The 25,401-nt window shown below is 37.4% G+C and overlaps 1 long non-coding RNA gene across 2 annotated transcripts in view; it reads right to left on the bottom strand.

The window, feature by feature from the left end:
* Nucleotides 1-24,815, bottom strand: part of LOC122787286 — a 138,065-nt gene extending 113,250 nt beyond the window's left edge. For both annotated transcript variants that reach the window (XR_006362558.1, XR_006362559.1), the window contains exon 1: nt 24,742-24,815. This is a non-coding gene — a long non-coding RNA (uncharacterized LOC122787286). The remainder of the gene's footprint in view (nt 1-24,741) is intronic.
* Between the last annotated feature and the right edge of the window lie 586 nt (nt 24,816-25,401).

Here is a 25,401-nt window from a genome sequence, read left to right as displayed (position 1 = left end):
CAACACACATCATAGTCAACTGAAAAGCAAAACACACACACATGCACCAAAAAAAAAAAACAGACTACTACACAACATAACTTGTAACTGGTTTTTGCTGTGCCTCCCACATCCAACTCTAAGATGGCACAACACTGGGAAAAAGGCATATTTGCGATTCCTGTTGTACAGCAATCTCACAAGAACTTGTGCCAGCAAACTACAGAAGCATCCAGGGATTACATATATCTCACTCTGTTCACTATATCCATTAAGGATAATAGGGCAGTTGTTGTACTGTAAACTGGCCTGGAGCCATGATGTGTGAAGGTTTGGAGTTCATTATTGAGGTGAGAGTTAAGAAATATTTTTATGTACATATTTTTTCATGGATTTTAGAGACAGGTAACAAGAGAGAGAGACAGAGAGAAAGATAGGATGATAACTTGATACATCAATCAAGTTGCCTCCTTTATGCAGAGGAATGAAGGAGGTTGGAACATAGATTCAATGATGGATCGGTTAGTAAGTATGCTAATGGGGTAAGCTATGATTCCTGTGGCTTGTTTTAGATATTCATATGTGGATGTAGATCAAGGTTTGATATCAAACAACAATGAAATTTAACTACTTAACTGGAAACAAAAGTAACTGCAGACCATGTCCTGATAAATCACCTTCCCAAATTTCAAGTATTCAAGTATATTGGCACCCACCTCCCTTGGGCTTTGTTGTTATTGGCTGGATATGCCATGCCTTCCTGATAGGCTAGCACATCCCTTTGGAATTTTTTGTACCAGTATTTGGTCACACTGATTGTCTACTTTATTAAGTATATTAGTGTAATTGGTTTTAAAGTGGTCAAACAGCATATCCTTAGTGATATTAGAATTTAATACATCCAAGTCATCAGAGAACTTTTCTAGTCAGATGTCATTTGGATTATTCATAATATTTACAACTTCACAGCCAGCATGACTGAAAATATCAGTTAATTTATTATAATAGTCTGTGCCTTTTTCAGCTTCGTTCAGAAACATCCAAAATCAGAGCCCTTTCAAAACCTACTTAACATTAAAGTTTTCCCAAAAATAATAGTTCTCTAGCTGTAACTTCTTAAACTGGAACAACTTAGATTCAAAACTCTTTAACTGGTCTGCTAGTGAACGCAAACGGGAAGCTCTTTTATCAATCACATCACTGCCCCTTTTCTTAAGGTCAAATCTATTTGTCTTCCATACTGAAAGTCTGTACGGCTGACAGTAACATTAAATGGGGATGGAGAACCAGGAGTCCTCTGAGTGAGTGGTATATCAAAATTTTCACCACTATTCTGGATGCCATTATTGGCAGCCCTTTCCTTTCTCACAACACCTCCAGGCACCAATCCACTGGCACGAATGTGCTGGTTGACTTCCTGCAATAGCAAAGTCAAATCACCGATATTTGATGTAAGATCTGATGTAACCTCCATTAGATTACTGTTTCCACCTCCAGATGCTATACTAATATCAAACAATGAAATTTAACTGCTTAACCAAAATCAAAAAATGATGGAAACCACAGCAATATTTCAACCCAATTTAATGAAAAAACAAGGTAGTATTAAGCGCTTTCATCCCAAAAGGGACGTCTTCAGAACTACTAACCAAATCACTCACTCAGTTAATATGCCATCACAATTAAAAAGTTTGTTGGTTTAATAGAACAGTCCTTCATGCCAGTATTTTTAAGTGCACACAGTTATTTAGTGTTTTTGTATTTAATAGATTTTATGTAATATATAGTATATTTATACTATTTTTATATATTTTTAAGAATATTTTAAAGGATTGTATAATGAGTTAATTAATGAATTGATTAATGGTGTCATGTGATTTGTGATAGTATATTAACTGACTGAGTGATTTGGTTGGTAGTTCTGAAGAAGTCCCTTTTGGGGTGAAAGCGCTTAACACTACCTTGTTTTTTTCATTAAATTGGGTTGAAATATTGCCGTGGTTTCCATCGTTTTTTGTTTTTAGTTAAGATCGGGGTTTGAACTTCTGAAGGAGTTTTTTTTATGAAGTTAGTGTAAACAGGTTGACGTGTGACAGTAGTACATATTGTGGAGGATGATGTTGACGTGTGACAGTAGTACATATTGTGGAGGATGATGTAAGGGAGTTGAAAAAGAGAGTAGAAGGAGGACAACAGTTTGTGTTGCTCTGAGAAGAAAGTATATTAGATAGAGTTATGAGAGTTTGGAGATGTCCAGGAGGATGGCTTGGAGGGGTAAGTGATGAGGTTAGATTTACTTTCAATGAACTAAGTGTTGAAGATACTTTAAATTTGGGGAGATGATTTATCAGGACATGGTCTGCAGTTACTTTTTCAGGACAAGTAGTGAGGTTCATAGGGTCATAGGTGTTTACTAGGCTAATGACCACAAGGGCCTTTTTAAGCCTAGCCATGCATCCCAAATCTCTGGCAAGTTCTGATACCCTTGATAAGTGTAAGCATGGGCCTGGGAGATGAACCAGTTACAAGTTACCTGCTTGCATTAGAGACATAAGTGCCAAACCAGGGATGACTTTCTGGTTTCCCATCCACTTGTCCAAGTTGCACTGGAATTGGGTTAGGAAGAGACTCTGCTTCAAATGGATGGGGAGCCTATTCCATAGCCTGGTAGTCTCTGGCATAGATACCTATCTCTCCAGACAGTCCTATTTATATCACAGGTAAGGTTTACATCTTTAGAACAGGTAATTCTGGTACTGTTTGTTTTGTGGATATGCAAGAGGTCCAGCAGAGTGGTGTCTGACAATGCCCTGTATGCCAGGCATAGATCTCCCGATAAAAGCCTGTAGGAGACAGAATACAGGGATAGGGCCTTGAGGTGGTCTGCATAGGACATATTACTTATGCCCTATATTCTTTTCTGTGGACATTCTAGTTGTTGGATATGCGTGGTACATACCAAAGAGGTCATTGTACTCAATGATAGGTCTGATGAATGCTGAATATAGTGGAACAATGACTTCATTGGACTAAGATGCCATACCTTTGTTTAAAAGTTGCGCAACATAGAATGATTTCCTCAACACTGTAGACACGTGAAGATCAAAGGCTAGATTACTATCTATGCATGTCTCTAAGTACCTACTAGGTCAACTCTAAGGGGTGTGCTGTCAATATAATAGTTACCAGGGATGGATGACTTACCAAAGGATACTATTATGCATTTCTTGGCATTTAGTTTTAGTCCATGGCTCTGATACCAGTTGCTTGTCAGTTTCAGCCCCTCTTGGAGAACATTTGTGTCAGTGTGAGATTCAATGACAGCTCCTAATTTGTAATCATCTGCAAATTTAGTCAGCCAGAGACCATTCAATTGACCTTGACTTCTGAGAAGTGAATGACAAAAAGGACCGGTCCAAGGACTGATCCCTGAGGGGCTCCACTAGTGACTGGCCTCTTTGTAGAGTTGAACTCCCCAATTCTGACTTCCTGGGTCCTGTCTCTGAGACAGTTGGCTATCCACCGGGTGACATATGGGTTTGTACCTAACCTCGTGAGTTTGTCAACAATGCCCAAGTGGGGTACTGTGTCAAATGCCTTGGCCAGGTCAAGGTAGGCAGTGTGAAAGATTTTGCCCTCATCCATTGCTTTGATGACCTTCTCAAAGAAGTCCACCAGGCTGAGTAAGCATGATCTGCTCTTGACGAAACCAAACTGGGTTGGGTCCAATGTCTGGAGGTTTACTATATCTCTACTGATCATCTCCATGATGATTCTTTCCATGGCTTTACATATAAGACTAGTGAGACTTATGGGTCTGTAGTTTCCAGGGTCTGTAGATGGCCCACCTTTGTGCAGAGGGATGACTATTGCCTTTCTCCATTCATGAGGCACGAAGCCTGTTTGGAGGTTACAGTTAAATAGTAATTCCAGAGACCCTGATAGGTCATGTTTCATGCTATTTAGAAGGCATCCTGGAATATTGTCTGGGCCCATTGATGCAGTGTTCTTGGTCTTACAGAGAGCATTAAGTACCTGTTCCCTAGTGATAGTAGGGGGAGTTATATTTGATGATATTTCCTGAGGGAAGGTTGAGGGGGAGAGAGGAGTAAAGTTGGAGCTGAATTTATCACTGACGTCCAGAATTTTGGGGGGTAATGTTCATGTTTTATAGCTGCGCATAAGATAAAAAATGGATAAAAAAAGGAAAACGCTTTCTTAATTTGTCTTTTGTCTGCTCTAGGAATGTACAGTTGCTACATTTAAGCAGAGACAATACACAAGTAATTTCAAGCTGAATGCAACTGTATTTCTCTGTGCTCAAACCCTGGCCATGCTGGGGTATCTGAATATGTCAGATATAATATGTAACACCATTACTTGAGAAATAATCCAAGAAAGCAATTATTTTTGATGTATTGAATAGGGTTAGGCTTGCAGTATGACATCCTCACACTGGTGTGACATTTTCTGATGTCACATCCATAGAACAACAGGTCATATTCTGTACACAGGTTCCTTCCCTATACTGTATCACATTGTGCACATTAAAAACGCTAAGGATATCGTAACAGTAATACTGACACTAGAAACTGATTCAACCAGACGAGCAAAGTGGTGGTATTTAGAGAGAGATGATTTGAAGATGGACTGCCTTATTTAGCTTCCTCTTGTTGTAAACACATCACTAAAAAATTCTACTTTAAGATATTATAAAATCAGGCACTGCACTAACTGTTTTGTTCATTGACAATTAAACAGGATCATTCTAATGTTTGCATGGAACAAAGAGCTCAAACACATGATTGGAAATGTTGCAGAAAGTTTAGGATGATAAACTATTTTTATATCTCAGAGAACCATGCAAAATGCATGTATCAAAGCTGAATGTGGTGCTAGCTTTCAACTAACAGCTTAACAATTCAATTAACTGGTGCTACAGTTCCACCAGAAGTAAACTAAGGCTTACAGTGAAAATGCTACTCAGAGTTTTTTCCTTATCATTACATTTAAATGCGATGCGTTGCACAATTGCATAATTTGTGCATTATTGCTTAATTTGCCATAATGTTGTTCATTCAGTCATTCAAGGTTCTTAGAAGGAAAGATACACTGAACTAACAGCTCATTTCTGTATGTGTTATTGGGGAAGAGAGCAGGAATTAAGCACAGTAAAACTTGAAAAATGCACCCCAAAAATGCATTGCATTATATTCTGTGCCAGTATATGCCACTGCAATTTATTCTGAAAAAAAATAACAAGGTTATAATGATGCATTGCAAAATATCATAATCAGAGTACACCGTTTGTACTTTGTAGCCTTCTGTTCTTCTGTTTATAATTTATTTCCTTACTGCATATAGATCTTATTATTATTTCATCATAGTATAATAGATAATGGATTTTTTTTTAATCAGGGCTCTGCCAGTTATAATATCCTTTAATAACAGGGACGTTATTACAAAAGAAGTATAATGCCAAAAGCTATTTCAGTATGTGCCTGTCCTCACAGATGTGCATTGCCTTGTTCATTTTCATATTACATTGTGCCCAAATGCTGTCAAGTTTGTACTTAAAAAGGGCATGAAAAATCCCATCCTGGACTTCTTTCTTGACTTTCTTCCACAGAATCAAACCGTTGGCTGCATTGTTTCAATAGTGTCATAGCTTTTACATTCATAATAGTGGAGGAATACAAATAAGCATTTTCAAGAACTTTTGACGATTTAAGTTTTGCAAATGCCAACCTGTTTCTCGTTTCATGAAAAAAAAATTCAGAAATGTTCTAATGAATATGTTTCTATCACATTCGTTTAAAAGAAGAATAATGCCCAGGGGCAATGTTTTGCTTTGATGTATATCAGTATGCATTTCCATTCATGTAACCAGTGATGTAAATGATTCATTAAAGCACTGTTACAGCCTGTATTTCTTGCCTCTGAGCAGTGTAGAGAACAATCGGGAATTCTGGAATCCTGTTGAATTATTCTAGAAATTGAATTAATGCTTTTAGGCTGCTGCCAGCACCGATTCCTTAGAGTCAACATTTTGCTTATCAAAGTACATTAAGTGTGTATCTCTCCATTTCACTCTTCTGAGGTATTTCTTGCTAACTATTTAGTATGGCTGATTATTTTTTATCACCATCTGTCAGCAGGTTTGCCAGCCTTAGTTTTTATATAGCTTCGACCTGAGTCTTCTTTGTCAAAATTATTAACAATAGGAAGGTGTCATTCATTGTCTATTTAAGGGCTGAACAAATGAGTGCATAACAGATGCATTTGTGCAAACATTTAAGAACAAAGGATGACAGTTTCAGCAGATTATTGCTTTTTTGGTGCTACCCATTTTCTAAGATATTATATCTAGGTACATCTATCCCATCAAGCTATGCTGTTGTAAGCAGTATACACTATCTTCTTGTATTATACATGGAACTTTGCCTAATCCCACTCAAGTATATGTAAGTTGTTGTGTGACATAGTATAGCTGTCATACTGAAGTCTTAAAGAAAATTTTGGCAACTCAAAGTCTGCCTTTTCTACAAGCAGCTTTCAGTTTTAAAATTAGAAAAGTGCATAACAAACTGCAGTCCTTGTCTCCCAGCGAAGGTCCGGTAAAATCATTTGAACTACAATGCAATCAGGGGCTGCTTAGGTAAATAACACAAATTTATCCTATCAGAAAGACCACAGTTTTCATGCCCCATTTTGTTGAATCCGACAAATGTTGTACATTTTTAATCAGATATTTTAAACCATTGTTACTGCATTGTGTTAGCTCTAGACATGGACTTGGAACTGAATGATGTCTCCATACACAGACTGTTAATGTAAAAGGAAAAGGTGAATTTGTTTTAAGTTTTTTCCCCCTTACTCAGAGTTTGTGTGACCTTAGAAGTGGTGTAATTAGTGATCAGGGGTGTGCCTGTGGTCAGGGCACAGACACTTGCACACTTCCCATGTTGGGGTGCAGGGTCTCTGTCCCTCACAAAAAATGCTATGTGTAAGTTTATGCTGTAATTGTACACCCAGCCTTTTAGGTTTATGATATTTTGCAATTTTGTCTATTATTTTACATTGATTTGAGTCCTAATATAATGGGCTTTGTATTGTATTATAAAACCTAAATCTTCACCTGTCCTTTGCTAGAATTCATATGCATTCTTGTACACATTATTTCTTTAAAAAACAAACCCACATTACAGAACAAGAATGATATCAAACACTTACACAACTGAAAGTCATAAGAAAATAAAAAAACACAGACCCCAAAATGAGGATATCTTCCAGGCTGTTGTACATAAAGGAGACCTCTGTAATTCATTGAAATGTTAATCTCTACTGGCAAAAATTGGTATTCATGCAAATATCTTGACTTCGTTGGTGTTTAAGGAGTTCACTTGGAAAAAGATTCTTTGATACCATGACCATAGTAAAAAAAGGATTTAATGTACTTTGATATATTTAGCTCTTCTGTAGGAAAGCATTTTCACTAATGGAAGGTCAGTCACAAAATAAAACAGTTTCTCTCCCTCCTTTTACTAAATAGCAACACATTAGTCACAAAAACACCACACAACTGAGAATAAAAGAGAAAAGTGAAATGCTGCATTCTCTGCAATCAGGCTTGACTTAACAGAATCTTTCAGCGCATCAACATGGAAGAAAAGCTTATGGACCCATCCTTCATCACAATGTGGCCAGTATTGACCTATGTATGGATGAAAGCTTCCCAGGATGTTTGCAACAGTAAACGCTGGAGACATGAACATTGCATCATTCAGGACAACATAATACATTGAAACTCTTAAAAACAATAATGTAAAGTAGCAATTAAGAGGGAAAAAAGAAAATGCAGTTCTACACATAGAAGTAACCATTAATATAGGACAGGACTTTTAGAGTACCAGAAGATCTGCAATTAAAGCAGTTTCTAGAATTAAAAACAGAACTTCCGTGCTAGGCAATGGAGAGGATAGACAGAGCTACACTTCCTTAGGCTAAGGAGGAATATGGTATGATGAACAGAGTGACAGGAAGACAAATGACAGCCAACTCTAAATGCAACCCAAGAGAGCTAGAGGATAACAGTATCAGAGATCCATAATGTTAGAGACTCCAGTGGTAGACCATGACCAATAAGAACAACAAGTAGTGACGAATGGTGGCACTAGGATGACACAATATTTACAATTAAAAAAAAATAACATTCAGTAACAGGCATGGGACCAACTATGGCAGTCTGGTACTTGTAATGTGAAAACAAGGTTGGTATACTACCACATTACCACAGCATATCAACTGAGAGAGAGACAGCAGTAAATGGAGCAGCTGATCAGGGCTGCAGCTATCAAGGAAGGCAGGAGAAAGCAGCAAGCTAGAAAAAGAGCCAGTGGAATAACCAGTGATAAGAGAAAGCAAGAAGTACACAGCAAGTAGAATGAAAGGGAAACATGAGAGCGAGGGAGAGAGACAAGTCAGGTGAGTAAGTTGCATTGCTGCTGTTCTAGACTTAAAATATAGAAACAGTAAAGAATAGGATTAGTGTTAAGGCCAATCAAACAGATAGTTAAAAATCATGGGGACTAGGAGAATATGGAAAGTAGAAGTAAAAGAAAGAACAAAGAAGAGAGACCAGAAAATTCAGTGAGGAAAAGAACACTTACAGAATCATACATGAAAACAAAAGGTACTTCTCTCCAATTTTATTCTGTTGTATTCCTTTTTGTTCCTGTTATTACTCCTGTAACCTCTTCTCTTGACTCACTCTAATCTTTCATCTTTATTTCACACACATCTGTCTTCCTTCCCCTGCACTTAAATAACCAGTCGCGCGCTACTTCTCTTAGTTTCACATGAAATGGTTACCTTTGCATTATTATAATTCTGTATTGTCTCTGCAAGTAATTTTAATTATGTATCTTCAGTTTATGGATATTATGTATTTTTTTTCCTTTTTAGAAACGTTTCTCCCCAGGCCTCCACTGATAAGGTTCTTGTCGTAGTCAATCAGACTTTCCGGGTAAACACATGGAAATAAATGAATGAATGAATACATGCAAGGAAAGCATACAGAGAAACTGGTGAAAGTGAACACAATGTGTTGAAGCAAGCAAACAGAAAGGGATAGTGGAGAGTTAGCAGTTACCAAAGTAAGGGGCATGAAGATGGGTGTAGTTGAGAGGGGCAATACAAGAGCGTAGTAACTAGAGCAAAGGGCACTAGAGCAGAGGAGGTTAGTTCTGAGAATGAACAGGTTGTAAGGGAGTAGGCTTTGAGCACAGGAAAAAGATACTTGCTAAGAGAGAGTGCACTACACCAGGAAAAATTGGCAGGACTAGTTTGTGAAGCTAGACAAACACGTATAGTAAAGGGTACACAAATGGAATCAGTATGCGTAGCCATAAAAAGAAGGATGACAGGGAAGGTACTAGAAACAGCATCTCAAGAGCAAGTGGTAGGAGAATCAGTCAGGGTAGCATTTCGGGAATCCCATTGGTTAGAAACTTGATCATGAAAGGAATTAAATAGAAAAGAAATCAAACATGAGAAGTCTGATAATGCCTGACATGGTCCTGGAGCTGTTACTGGATAAGACTGTCTAGAATATAAACAAGATATTCAGGAGAGGCACGAAATGTCCGTATATTGTATTCTACGTGGGTGCAAATAATTTGACAAGAGGAACTAACAAGGAATCAGTGAGGAGGACCAAGGAGGCAGCTAGCACCTGCAGAGACCTGGACAGCACAGTGGCATAATTAGAAAGGCCACCAGTGCCAGAGGTTAGGAGGATAAAGAACGAAGGGTTAGCCTAAGTGCTGGTTAAGGTAGTGGGAAATGGAGCAAGGGCATATCCTAGAAAGGGACTATGGAGAGATTTCTCAGTGTATACCTCGGCCAAGAGAGGACAGCACTGCAGAAAATTAGGTTAAAGATGCATGTCACAATGTCTGCATCTTTAAACTGAGGTGGGAGGGGAATGTGTCTAATCAGGAAAAGCAAACAGAGAAGCTCATAACAGGTCTGTAAAATATGGGTGGAGTTAGGCAGAAACTAACACAAAGTATTCAGACAGAAATATGTGGAATAATCCAAGATCATAGCAATACCAGGAGTCTAGGAATCAGAACAAGTGAACTACAAATAATTACAGCATCAGAGAAAATAGACATAGTAAGAAAATTAAAAGATCGAAATGAAAAAAAAAAGTGGTTCCCTTGAATATCAGAAAAGGGAGATGAGGTGGTAAAGGGGGAATGCGCAATGAAAGCATGAACTGGAATATATTTAGTAAAGAAATAGCTAGGGAAAGAATAAATCTGTGTGTCCTATGCTGGACAGGCATAAAGCAAGAAGTACTGCAAGCAGTGAGAAAGAGTTCAATCTTGGAGCACAAATGAGGCTGAAAACAGAGAAATTCTGAAATGGAGGGGGTGGCGGGTGTTGCCCAGGGCACAGTAAGCATCACAGCATAGATTCAAAATAAATTCTTCTTCACATAATGATGCAAAACTTAACAGGCTTGACTTCAGGCAAGCTACCTTTGCCATCATGGGGCAGTTACTAACAAAGACTGATCTAGGGAGAGGGATGCATAATCATGAAAAAAAATAAGTCCGTTATTATGCAAACAACACATCACTGCATGATGCAAGTCAGCCAAATTAAAATTATAAAAGACTTTGGTTTTTCAGTGCAGATTACAAGAAAGGCTATGTAATGCAGGACAACACCAAGGAAATACAGAAATGCAAATACAAGAGAAGGACCTACATCAGTAAAAGTAGAAAGAGGCAGAAATAATTAGACCAGTAAAGACTCAAACAGGGAAAATGGATAACATCATTAAGCTAAACTATAAGTACCTAAAAAACAAAGGATGGGGAGGGATGCTAAGTCTTAGCTAAGGAAATGGAATCTGGCAAAACATAACAGAGAAAAGTCAAATAGTGAATGGGATATTTCTAATCTTTTATCAGAACAGTGGACAGTGAAGTAATTATACTGTTATCATGCAGCAAGAGTGATCTTCATTGGGGAGGTTGGTGCAAGCCTTTTCACAAAAGAAAAGGCGATCAGTGACATTTAAAACAGAAAATGAATATGGAAATGTGGCCAGGTGGATTTTACCCCAGAGGTCTAAAGAAATTAAATGGAAAACTACTGAGCTTACTCACAAAGTTCTTTAACAAATCGAGCCCAGGGGGAGAGAAAAGAGTGAAAAAAACAATGCCTGCTCATTCTCTCAAAGGAGCCGGTAGGACATGCAGGTACAGGATGAATGCCCCATGGTCTTACCTCCACCGAAAACTGGCAACCCCACAGGAGGGCTTGCTTCATGGATGTAGGGCTTTTTGATGCATTACATCACTCTCAGAAATGAGTGACACACCCTTTCTAAGGTCTACTGCATGCCGATCTCTGTAACATGCTAGCAGGCATGCTTGGTAGAGGTTAAGGGCTGTGCACAAAATGACTACCCTGATTGCTCAATCCTCATCCCTAGGAGAAATGAAGAGTTCATAGGACCATTGTCTCCTACACAAACAAATGGCCAATTATGCAGCCAGAGGAAACTGGGGAAACAAGGTCAAACAAATCACTGGGAGGTGGGGTGGTCTTCCCACACACTTTAAATACTACTGAGCACTACAATCAAATCCCTATACACTAGTGCCAAATTACTCCCTGTTAAGCCAATGAGAACTAACAATAAACTAATTATCAGCATCATAACACAGTGCATTAGTTAACATGGAGTGCTGCCCTATCCAGAAATGTTTTCAGTGTATATTTTATTCTTTCACGTGTACTCTGTCCAGTATATTCTCTATTAAAGCGACTGAATAGTTCATTTGTGCCTTATTTATATTGTACTTTGTTTATCTCGTTGTTTCACAGGTCTGACACATGGAAATACAGTAAAAGTGGATCATTCTCCTTCAGATTACATTTTATCAGAAAATTATAATCCCTTTTCTGAGATTTAGTATGACTTTTTACAAATATGCAGAACAGGCACAGTCTTGATGAATTAAAAAAAACACAGAGAAAGCAAAAAACACCAACTGCAGAAGCATAAAATCCAAAATTGTTTAATACTCCAGTGTCTCAGTTAGCAAGCCTTTCACAGAGTTAACATGACAGTAGCACAAGCTGCACTAAAAATAAACTGTTATATAAAGAAACAGTCTGTATTTTAAAGTTTGGCACTTTGATGCCTCAAGGTTTAAACAAAGAACTGGAGTGGAAGGCTTTTCTGCACTAACTGTTAATTATTAGTTTGTGTTTAATTGTTTTAGTTAATTGATTAATGATGTGATATTTGTTATTTAAGTGTAGCTTGTGCTACTGTGATGTTAACTCTGTGAAAGGCTTGCTAGCCGAGGCAATGGAGTATTAAACAATTTTGGATGTTATGCTTCTGCAGTTGGTGTTTTTCGCTTTCTCTGTGTTTTTTTTTATTTTTTATTTTGTTGTTCAGTGAATACAGTCTTGATGAATGTCAATGATTTCATGTCTGCCCACTTAAAGAGCAAGACAGCTGTGAAGGCACTCCTTTACGCCTGTCAAAGTCTACTTATATGGTTAGTCATAACTGAGTAGTAAACACTTCATCTTACTTAGAAAATGGGTACCAGTCAGTAACAAGCAAAAAGAAACAGTGCAGTCACCATACAAAAGGTTAAAATGTACTTTAATGGCTAATAAATACACAGAGATAAGCACTTTCGGTATACGCCCTCACTACTTATACATAGTGCAAACTCTCAATTTAAACTAAATAACAAGCAATCATTACAAAGCTTTCAATCTCCGCCCCTTTAAAATAGGTTTGAGGGTAACATTTACATTTAAGCCTGGTGGCCTATCAGCTTGCAGATCCACTATCTAGTTTATTTCAGTTGTCTCAGTTTTATTTATCATTAAAAATAACTTTTTGTAACACCATGAGTTCAAAACATTCCATGTTCCATTGTCCATATAAAATACAATAGTGGATTATCCCTTTTGTGCACTGCATCTGTTTCAGAATGCCTTTTCAGTAAACGTTTGGAGATATTTGCAATTCAGGAACCACATAAAATATCTGAATTTTTCTATTGCATTATTGTTGTTATTATTCTAATTTCAAACGTCCTCCTAACACTTTAATTTCTTATAATAATATTTACACAATTCACTTGGCCCAACCAATTTTTTCTTGTGTTATTCAAACTCATAATACATATTCCCATATCTATTCCCCAAATTTTTCCCATTAAACTTATCCAACATCAGCTTTATCATATATGTAGATAATTGGATTGACCATCTTCAGTCCTTCATTTTCTTCTATCCTATATACAGTTCCCCTCTTTACAGAGTTAAGGTTGCCCCCAAAAGCATTTCCTACAATTTCACTTCCAAAACTTCTGGTAATAGGTGAGTTCTCCCAAAATAACATATTGTGTCCTAACAATACACATTTGGTAAGCCCACCTTTTCATAAATGATAGCCTATACTTTTCCAAATTCTAAGAATATTATCTACCAGTTCCAAAATCCTCTTACAACTTTCCTGTACAATGTCTTAATAAACGGAGTCATTCATACTAGCTTTACCACAGCTGATAATAGGAAATCTGCCTTCCATAAATATGCTATTTTAAAACTGTGGGTATTGTCAAGTGTGCATATATGGAGGGAAGTTTGTTCCAGGCAGAGGTGACTAAGTGGCTGTAAAGTATCTTACCAATGGATTTGTTAGGTTTGGAAATATGCAATAGGAGTTGGTCAGTGCTGCTAAGGTCACACTTAGGGATATAGGGAGAAATAAGGTTAATCAGAGTTGGACAAGCAAGGGGCTGGTGAAGGACAGTGGGTGAGGTGGAGCTGTGGCAGGAGGAGTTGGTGTTGGAGTTCTAGCCAGTGAAGTTTTTTTTAGGGAAAGACAGTGGTGCATTTAATACAGGATATTACTGCTGAATCAAGCTTTATTACAGGTGTGTTCAAGCTTGAAAGTCAGGTTCTTTTGGAGATGGGTAAATAATGGGGCAGCATAATATAGGGTGGGAAGAAGGTAAGCTTGAGCTAAGGACAGTTTAGATTCTGGAGTTAGGAAGTTTTTGTGTCTATACAGTAGTCCACACTTTTGGTGTGTTTTTTTAATACAGTTCTTGATGTGGATGTTGAATTTAATTTCATCATCTATATAAACCCCAAGGAGTTTGGTATGTGGTTCTACTTTGATAAGAGTCTTGTTTAGAGAGGAGATGGAGAAGGAGAATTTGAAGTGTTGGAGAGATTTAGGCAGGAAGAGCAGGAGTTTAATTTTGTTAGGGTTAAGTATTAGTTGTTTAGCAGAGAGACATTTTTCAACTGAATGCAGAGATTCTTGAGTCCAAGTGGGTAGATCAGGAAGTTTTGTCAGATGTGGAGATGAGTTTAGTCATCTGCGTATTGAATCAAGGTGGAGTGAGGGCAGGAAAGGTAGAGGCTGTTAGTAAAGATGTTGAATAAGAGGGGCACAAGGATAGAGCCTTGGGGAATGTCAAGGAAAGGGGAGGCAGAAGAGAGCCATTTAACAGATTGTAGTTGATCAGATAGCTAACTAGAGAATCAGCTGAGAAAGGAGTTAGAGGTTAAGGTAAGCTAGTTTGGGGAGAAGGAGCTTATGGAAAACAGTGTCAAAGGCTTTAGAGAGATCAAGGAACAGGCAAGAGACTAATTTGTTAATATCCCAAGATGAGGAAATTGAATGAGCAAAAGATATAAGAGTTGTAGTGGTGCTATGATGAGGACTGAAACAATGTTATGTGGGGGTGAGGAGGTTCTCTTGGGTGAGATAAGAAATAAGCTGTTTGTGAATACTCTTTTCAAGAATTTTAGAAAGGGGGATAGAATTGCAATGGGCCTGAAATGTGAAGGGTCAAGGGAGTTTCCTCCTTTGCGTTGGGGTAAAATGTAGAAGTTTTTCCACATAGCAGGGTCAAGGCTTTCCTTAATCAAATGACTGATGAGTATGGAGACTGGGTAGGCAATTGAGAAGGCTGCTAACTTAAGACAGGAAGGTGGTAGGTTGTCAGCAGTGGGGGAACAGGGTTTAAGTTTACTGAGAAATTATCGGATAGCTGAAGTGGTGATTAGTTTAATGGAAAAAGGAGTAGAATGAGGAAGAAGGAGAGGGGGTGTCAGGGATAAGGTTAGCATTACATTTAAGCAAATTCTGTATGGAGTTCATAAAGAAGGAGTTCAGTGGAGTGGCAGTTTTGGTAGAGGAGGTGTTAAGAAAAGGATAGGGGAGAGAGAGGTTACCAGGGTTTACAATCTTGTTGATAGTGAACAGAAGTTTTTGGGGTTGGTATGAGGGTTTTTTTAATGGTTGAGGTAAAAAGTTTTTTTTGTCAAGGTAGATTTGTTTTTTAGTTAAGTTTTGTAGTTCTCTAGAGAGCTGGAGATTTGTGGTAGTTTTATGCTTAAGCCAGGATTTCCAAGCACTGTCCCTTTTCTGCATGAGGGAGAGACTGTCCTTGGTAATCCATGGAGCGTATTTGGATTTAATCCTTATTTTCCTGACAGGGGACATGGAGTCAAGGATGTTGAGAAATAAGCTGCTAAATTTTAGAACAGCTTCTTCAAGGGGAGGTCATAAAGGAAAGACCAATTAATGGAAGAAAGAGTTTGACTGAATAAGTTTGAGTCAACGTTAGAATGGTTACAGCAGTCTCTAAATGTGTGATATTTAAAAGCTTGGGAGGAATGGTGCCGAATAAAAGTTAGGAGGTGATTGCTAAGGGAGTCAGGTATAGTAGTGGGGTTATGATAGTGATTAGGGTGGGAGACAAGGATCCAGTCCAGAATAGAGCTGGATTTAGAATCTGAGTCTATGCGAGTAGGAGAGATTATAAGTTGTGAAAAGTAAAGAGGTTGATTCTAGAGGTGGGAGAGAAAGAGCACAGAGCATTCTAGTTAATGTTTACATCACTGAGAATGATAGTTTCATATGTGACAGTCTGAGAGATCCAGGCAAGGAATAGCTCGAAGGTAGGGATGTTGTCATCGGGAGATATATATATATATATATATATATATATATATATATATGGAGGCAATAGCTATTTTCTTTTGTTTGTTTAAGATAAGGTTAACAATGAATATTTCAGCTGGTTGAAAACTAGGATGGGTGAAGGGAATTGGGTGGAGGGAGAGCTGTTCAGTGTATAGAACAGCCACGCCTCCACTTTTTATAGGCCTAGCTTGGCAGAACATATTGTAACCAGGGGCTAAGATTTCACTATTAGTTATGTGAGGTTTAATCCAAGTTTCAGAGATGGAGAGAATATTCGGGATATAGAGTGAAAGCCAGGAATGGAGTTCTGAGACTTTATTTTGGATACTATGGATAGTGAGAACCATAATTTTGAGAATTTTAGTAGAAGGGGAAGTACAAAGTTGGGAGCTAGTTAGAGAAGAGGAGAGATGACTGGGAGGAGAGATGACTGGGGTGAGTGTCAGGGCCTGGATTGGGATGAATATCAGCTGAGCGAAGTAGACTGATTAAAAAGGTAGTGGAACTCGAGAAGAGAGAGTTGATATAGACAAATTTAAGTTTGGATTTCTAGGGGAGATAATCAGATGTAGAGTATTTAATTTTATCGAGGCAGGCTTTATGATGAGAGGAAAGAAAAGGTGATAAGGGGAAAGAGTGAGGACTAGGGGAATGACAATGTTAGTGTGGAAGAGTAGGGCTGTGGTGCAGGTCAGGTAGAATATAATGGAGGGAAGTGGAGACAGAGAGGAGGGAAAACAGTGCTACATTAAGAAGTAGATGTATCATTTTGACAAGAGATTGTAAAGGAGAGAGGAGGATAGTAGGTGGGTGGAATGCAAAAGGATAGAAAATGGAATGTAAAGAGTAAAATGGAGTATATTAGTGTAGAGTTTGGGAGTATGTGGAAGAAAGTTAGGAGGGGAGGGAAGAGAAAAATGCTTTAAGGAAGGTAGATTGAATACAACAGTACAGATGAAAATTGGTGGGGAAAGAAGGAAAATGAGTTGGAGAAGGAGACTGGAGGAAGTAGCAAGGGGAGGGGGAAACAGGGGTTGTGTCCAAAAAGGTAAAGTATAAATGTAAATGAAATGGGATGCGTGAGAATGGGGGTAGGGTAGAGGAGCGGAGTGAGCCCGAGAACAGCACACAGAGTGGCGCTACACTGACCTGGGAGAGGCAAGAAGTAGAAGAAAAACAATCAGTAGAGAGGAGATGTAAAGATGAGTAGTAGGGAAGAGAGGAATGTAATACATATAGCAGTAGAAGCGAACAGCAGGTGGACAGGCAGGTAGGAAGGAATAGGGTAGAATAGCACAGAATAGGAGAGTGTGGTTAGGTTTGCAAGTGGGGTGAGCCAAAACAAGATAAGAAAAAGGGGGACAGTTGAAAGGAAAAATGTTACAGGCAGGATGGAGAGTTTAATGAGTGGTTCTGATGGTAATTTAGCAGCTTGATATCTACTGTGCAGCACAAGAATGGTAAAATGAGCTAACAGATACTTTAAGATTTAACGGTTATTTTTGATGTAAAAAAGAAAGAACGTTTGATGAAACCTCTGGCTGTCCATAATGCTGACAAATCTGAAATGTCTGTAGGGGGAATCGCAGGGTGAGAGCCATATTTGGAGTTCAATTAACTGAGCTTGCCTGTAAATGAAAAGATGGGGGGTTAGTGAATGGGAGAGAAAGAGGGATATGAAACAGAGTAGTACCAGCACAGAAAAGGCTTAATACAACAAAAATATCAGGATACTCTGTAAAATAGTCCTAAATACAAAAGAACAGATATTTCACTCAAAGTAAAAACAACAACCACTGGTAATGAAATGCACTGTACAAACATGACACTCACAATTTAAAAAGAAAAACATATATAAAGTGTCCATTCCAAATTCAACATATTGCAAGGTTAGGATGCATTTTGGAAACTACTCAGCAGTTGTTTACCACAAAGAAAATGGCATCTCAGCAGTATGGCAGCTAAATACAGCTTAGTAAGGCAGAGTAACCTAGTCAGGTATGAGGATCATGGAGTTAAGCTCCTTAACGGATGTCCTCACTTCTCAAAGCATATTCACCTATTAGGTACAATGATACATTCCTCACAAGCTAGATTACATAAAACAACACAAAAATGAAGTCACTACACTCCTTAACGGATGTCCTCACTTCTCCAAAGCAGTCACTACACTCCTTAACGGATGTCCTCACTTCTCCAAAGCGTATTTAGCTGTTAGGTACAATGAAGCATTAACACAAGCCAGTTTACACAAAAAGAAGCAAATAATGCAGTTGCTATACATAATTCAGTTACTAGCCACACTGCAAACATTAGTGAAGCTGATTAAGGCCTAAACTGACCAAATAGTACTAAAGTGGTATAAAACATTTAGCTTCACTGTAAGAGGTTGTTGCGAAACTAACAGAAATTCAATCGCTTAACACACAAAACATAAAATAATACAGTAACAGAAATCAGATCACTTGCAAAAGTATTAGCTGTACTCAAATACCAGCAGGGGTTTTCAAACATCTGCTGGAAATAGGCTGATATCCCCCAGAACAGCTGTTATTGTGCAGGTATAGAATGGGAGATGGGGATAAGAAGAAAAGGTGCCAAAACCAGGAGATAGTTGGCCAATGCAATGAAAATGCAGCAGTATTAGATACTTTAATTTAAACAGTGTGCTACATGATTTAATTTAAATAGTGTGCTACATGATTTAATTTAAACAGTGTGCTACATGATTTAATTTAAACAGTGTGCTACATGATTTAATTTAAACAGTGTGCTACATGATTTAATTTAAACAGTGTGCTACATGATGCAAACTTCACTGTCATGGGAATGTTTTCTGAATTTTTTTTATGAATCAGCACTTGCTACAACTGTGAAACATAAGTGTACTGTCATCCACAAAAGAATGCTGCTCTGACCGCTGGTGATAATGTTATATTATTCTTATCAGATACATTGTATCTTTTCTGGTATTCCTGTGTGCTATAGCATAACTTCATAAGTCGTAAGTGGTCTAGTTTACATTACTGAATATTTAAAATGTTGGCTCTCATATGGTCAAGACCATATGATCAATATTTTAAAAAATCAAAATGAAAACATTCACCAAACACAGTGTTTTTATGTGGGGGGGCTTCACCTCTGCACCCCCTATATACCAACTCCAAAAATTGTACTACGGTGGGGAAAAGGGAAAATTCCCCAATACCCACTGTACCACAATCTCAGGGCAATCATTTTGAATTTTTAAAACAGTGATCACATGGTCTTGACCATATGAGGTTCGACATTTTAAAATTTTGATAATGAAACTACACCCATCAAAATACATACTGCTAAGTGTGCTTTGAACAGCTCGTAGAGCAACGGAGCTGGCAAGGCAGAGGGCTGTGAAAGGTTTGTGGAGACTCAATGCCACCAATTTAGTTACTTGTGGGGTGGTTCACTGTAGCACAGGTTAAATGCTGCAGGTACATAGTGTTAGCTATTGTACTCCTGGCATTTTGGGGGACTACATGGTATTTCTGCACAGGTCCTTGCATATATATAAATCATCAAAACCGAACCAAACTGAAAACTATTAAACTTAATCCAAAAAGAAGGAAATAATACACTCCAACAACAGGAATATAGTAGTTAGCGCTTTCGTTTACTATTTCAGTAATGTGGATCTATCCTTATAGTCCGATTATGGAATTGTTTAACTTGTTTTATGATATGTTATTGAGGGATTTGACAGTAGTATTTTGTGAATGTTCAGTAACAAGATAATGTTTATCATACTGATGAGTTTCTGAAAATATTTTTCAGAGTTTCTGTTCTGCGTTGCTTGTATTGGATGGTTTTGCTAGAGTAATTACATTTTCTGAGAAAAGGTTAACTTTCAGAAATGGTTTAACACCTTTGTTGAGTTGATTGATCTCATTATAAGCATATGATCTTACTTTTACATGTTTTGTCAGGTAGATGTAGAACCATTAGCAGACATTTTAACATGTCTGTGTTTGAACTTTGTAGAAATATATTGTTTACATTGTCAAAAGCTTTTTTTTTAAGCTCAACAAATACATCAAAAATGGGATGACCTTCTTGACAGTTGTGCACCAAGTTAGTGACTATCAAGAATGTTGTGCAACTGTTATACCAAGTCTTAAACCGGTGCTAGTTTTAGCTATGAAGCTGTGCTTAGTGATTTTCCACTATATTCATAAATATAGCACACAATGCCTTGCATGAGGTTTGCACAGTAACCCCTGTGTGTGATCAGAACGGTAGCATGATTTATATATAATCAAAAAGAAGGAAATAATACACTCCAACAACAGGAATATAGTAGTTAGCGCTTTCATTTACTATTTCAGCAGTGACTGCACAGGTGCATAGCACTCATCTGCAGACAGTGGCACTACATGAATATGTAAAATAGTTAAGTGTAACATGGTTGTGTTGAATATGGAAATGCAAAGCAAATTCTATAATCATGCCTTTCATTTTTCTAAATATGTAAATTGTATAAAGGTCATCTTTTCATACTTGCAAACTATTTCACAGCAGTTGTATACTGACTTATGCACTGATGATGAACTATTACAATTCTTAAAAATACATGATCCCAAACTGCCTTTTATTTATGGTATTCCAAAACTGCATAAAACTACTACCTCCCCACCGATAAGATTCATTGTGTCAGCCCATGGATGGGTCACGGGTCACTGTCTAAATATCTGGATACACAACTGAAAAGGGATTTAACAGTGGCAGATACCATAATCAAAGAAAAAACTGACTTTCTTCACCAATTATCTGAGTGGTCAACTCAGAGCTCATCTGATGATTTTTATTTTGTAATGCTGGATGTGGACTTGCTTTGTACTGTCATTCCTAATGATATTCACATTAACCATAATAAGAAGTATCTCTTTGAGTTTTCAGATTTTACGCAGTTGAAAGTTGATGTAATATGTGACCTACTTAACCTTGTTCTATCTAGCAATGTTTTTCTATTTCAATGTCCATCGCTAACACCTATGCCACCATTGTAATGTTTCAATGGGAAAGGAAGTATGTAAAGAACAATGTAAATCCATACAGAAGTAAAATTAAGTTGAACAAATGTTTTGTTGATGATCTTTTTCTTATGTGGAATGGAACTGAAACTGGGTTCTCTGAATTTTTAACGTGCATTACCAGCACTACACATTCTTACATTTTAAAAGTGACATCTCACGCACAGGACTGAACTTTTTAGCTATTATCCTTAGTAAATAGGGAGGATAGAAAGTACTATGTACAGGAAATCAGTCAGAACAAATACTTACACAGAACAAGTATGCACCCTCCACACACACACACACACACACACACACACACATATATATATATATATATATATATATATATATATATATATATATATATATAAAAGTATTGTTAAAAAACAATTTATGAGGGTTGCTAGATTAAATACTGATGACAATAATATGAAGACACAATTACTCGCATTAACTGATGAATTTATACAAAGAGGTTATAGGACCACTGTTTTAAATAAAGCCAAAAGTGACGTTATCAGTAAATGTGGAACTGATTCTAAACCCATACTTCTCACTTCTGTACATGACGAGAGACCTAAGAGACAACATACAACTACTTTTAGATATGCTTTGACTTATAATAAAAATGCACCTAAAATCAAGAACATTATTGGAAAGTATTGGGGCTTTCTAACTGAGATCCCTGAGTTATGCAACATTCTGAGTGAGATATCACAATACTGTCACAAGATCTGCCAATTTAAACAATAAATTATGCTACAGAGAGCAACCCACCAGTCACTTTCACTTTACTAGTTATAAACAAGAACATTTAAATGTAATAACTGCGTCCACTGCAATTCTATCAATACTGATAAAAAAAGTATTAAACATCCCATAAATGGGAATGTTTTTAACTTACAAACCTATGGTAATTGCAATACAAGCAACTTGGTTTACCTTGCAATCTGCTGTAAATGTCTTGCATATACATAAGGAAGACTAATAGAAACTTAAAATAAGGATAAGACATTAAGCCAAAAGATACATTGCATGCATTCAAGTTTCTGATACTTAAACTTATAACAGAAGAATTGAAGGGTAGTGATATCAAGCTTGAAACTGAACAAGAAAAACTAAACTTGATTTTTAGATTTAATTCGCACATCCCCCTGGGCTTAATGGCATGGTCATTTTAAGACCTCATCTAGGATACCTGCATAACCAGGTTCAGTAATTGCATTTGATTGTGTGATGTTCTTTAACAATTGTATATAAACCAGCGCTTTTAGCTCCCTAGATGTCTGCTTGATGAAGCCTTAATGGTAAAAGTGTTGCATCACTTAGGTTTTAAGTGTTTTTATCAATTCTTTTATCAGTATTTCAACAGTTTTTAACATTATTAAAATTTGAGTTTGCTTTATTCATTCATGATTGCAAACAGTTTCATATTATTGTAAATTGTATGAGTCTTGGCATATCATGGGCAAGCACAGCTAAGAGCGGTCATTCTTCAAGCACTGTAGCAAAACAGCAGACTCCACAGCAGCTGAAAGTGTTTTTTTTTTTGTTTAAATTAAAGGGGTTAGAACAGTTTCATATAGGGGTATCATTTTGTAGATACCCTGATAGTGTGATTAAAGAATAGAAAGGGGGTGATAGGAAGATTTAAAAAGAGCAAGCAAACAAATTGGGAAACACAGAAGTGACACACCAAGAGAGTTTGAGCTGTAAGAGGATGGGCACTATGTTTTTTCAGGGGAATAGACCCCTCCCCCATTTTTCATATATTTTTTTTTTTTGTAAAGGTTAGCCTGGGTGGGAAATAGGGAAGAGGGTGTAGTAGAAATGATAAGGGAAGAAGGGCTGAGGAAGTCTCAGATGTGTACCCAGTCCACAAAACCTCAAACATGCCCACTGCTAGATGGTGTTGCAGTGGAGGTTCCTGATGTTCAGGGGGTAGGGGGCCTGTGTTGGCACAGTGGTCAGCACTAATTAAGTGTGTGTGTGTGTGTGTGTGTGTGTGTGTGTGTGTGTGTGTGTGTGTGTGTGTGTGTGTGTGTGTGCGCGCGCGCGCATGTTCTACATGCTAAAGAGTGGCATCGACTTGCAGAATTCTCCCATTCAGTGAGGCTTGCCAGGCTGTCACATGCCAGAGTGCCTACTGGATACTGGATCAGCACCTAAACTCAGACCCTTCACAGATGGTCCCTGATGAGCACAAGGTGATCTTTTCCTAGGCTGGGAGGTATGTGCCTAGACTGCTCCTGTGGGACTTGAACCTATATAAAGGTAAAACAAAATGGGAGAGAAACAAAACAATAAAGTAAAAAGAAATGCATAAGCAAAATAATAAATAGAAGAGGAAAAAAGTGGTGGGGTGAGACAAAACAGAAAAAGCACAAAAAAAGGCACACAATACTTAGTTGTAATGCAAGGTATCAAGTTAATAAAGCATTCAGAAAAATATCTTTATTAACGTGCAGTTGGGTACAGAAAGTGCTTATGCGTACACTTGGGGTAATGACTGGGGAAGTGGCTTTGAAACTTGGGCAAATGTGTAACAGTAGTGCTTATGCATACTTGTGGTGAATTGAAATGTTTTTTGTTTCAGTTCCGTACTTTTCAAACACATTTCACAGTACACAGAAAACAAACATGAAAGAACTCACCAACTACTACAGTTAATCAGGCTTAAAAGTGATAGTATAACACATTTTCATTGAGCTATTCCTGTCTTCCATGAAATTTCTTTCATCTGCAAAGGTATAACAACAGTTGTTTGCAGAATTATCACTGAAATCAGTTTTAAAAGCACTGCAGTGCTACTGTTTATGCTACCCTGAATCATGGGTAATGATTTCTACTATGGTTAGTTTAAGTAATATATGTCTTATGGACAACCGTTACTCTTACCAGAAGATTCCACCAGCTTCTTTGTTCACTTTTCTTGTTGAGAATTGTATAGTATTTCTTCCTCAGGTACAAGTAAAAGAGAGAAGGATAATCTTATTTACCTGTATTTAAATGCATTCCCGATATACATATATTTTTTATATTCCCTGCAATCAATTTTAATTATTTCTTATCCTGTCAGATTGTAAATGCTGAATGCATACATGTGTGTATTATTAAAATTCAGTAGTGAAATATTTTACTGCATTGTGTAGGGTAGTGAAGACGTCTGAATGCAGTTCTGTCTTTTTTTGTAAAAATGCATGTACAGGCAGAAAACCTGAACTGCAAAGGCTGAAAAGTAACAATTCAAGGAAGTGTGAATTTACTTTTCTGCAGAACATGGCCTAATGTACAATAATGAAGTAAAACAACTTGTTCTCTGAAAGTGTATTTGCAGCTCATCATTAAACCAAAGTAAGCCCACTGTCCCCTCCCAGTCTGACTAGGTTGTGGTGAGTGTCATTTCAGCCATCTTGTACGTGCAGTAAGAAATACTTAGAAGCAAACTATTAAGTTCGGCAATTATTTTTACTTATATTTAGTTACATCTCACAAAATATGCCTTCTTGTAATAATCCAAAAAGGCCTTATAGCTTTTTCAAAGTAATGCTACACAATTCTTTAAATCTGTAACTGCATGTTTTATTTACATCTGTATTACATGCAATCAGCATTATTGATATGTGAACATCAGTAATACATTTGCAGACTTACCTGGACAGATTACTAATGTCATATTCTTTACTGATATTTTCATTTATTACTGGAACCTCTTAACAGGAAACAGCAGCGTTTTCTGTAATGAAAGGACAGATATCTGATTACAAGGAATGGCATTTATTTTTTTCTTAATGCATTTCAGAATATCACCTCAAGTGCATATTTGCAGGCTGAGACAGCTGACTGCTGAAGTACAAGTACTTGTACAATTTTTATATATCTATTCACATATAACACACACACACACACACATATATATATATATATATATATATATATATATATATGGGTTCACTAGATAATCTCAAAATACTGAAATGTCGAATTTCAGTATTTCGAGACTGAATAGTCGAAAGTGCAGTTACGTGAAACTGCACTATCTCGAATGCAGAAATTTCGAATCTGCTGTCGTGGTGTCATGTTCATGATGTGCGGTTTGTGGATTTAGCTGGGGATTCAGGTAAGTGGTGTTTATGTAAGGGTATTGGGTAGGGATTTTAGTGTGTGTGAGTTCTGTGTAGTGGTGGATTTTGTGTGTTTGTGTGTTTAGTGCGACCTTGGAGTTAGTATATACAATTGTGTGGAGGTTGCAGGGTGGCTTGCCCCCCTGCTTATAGGTAGGGTAGGTGTGTGTTGTATGTTATGTTGCATTTG

The sequence above is a fragment of the Protopterus annectens genome, chromosome 13.part0 (genome assembly GCF_019279795.1).
Source record: "Protopterus annectens isolate FY-2018-M chromosome 13.part0, PAN1.0, whole genome shotgun sequence".
Taxonomy (NCBI): Eukaryota; Metazoa; Chordata; order Ceratodontiformes; family Protopteridae; genus Protopterus; species Protopterus annectens.
This window is presented reverse-complemented; position numbering and strand designations above follow the sequence as displayed.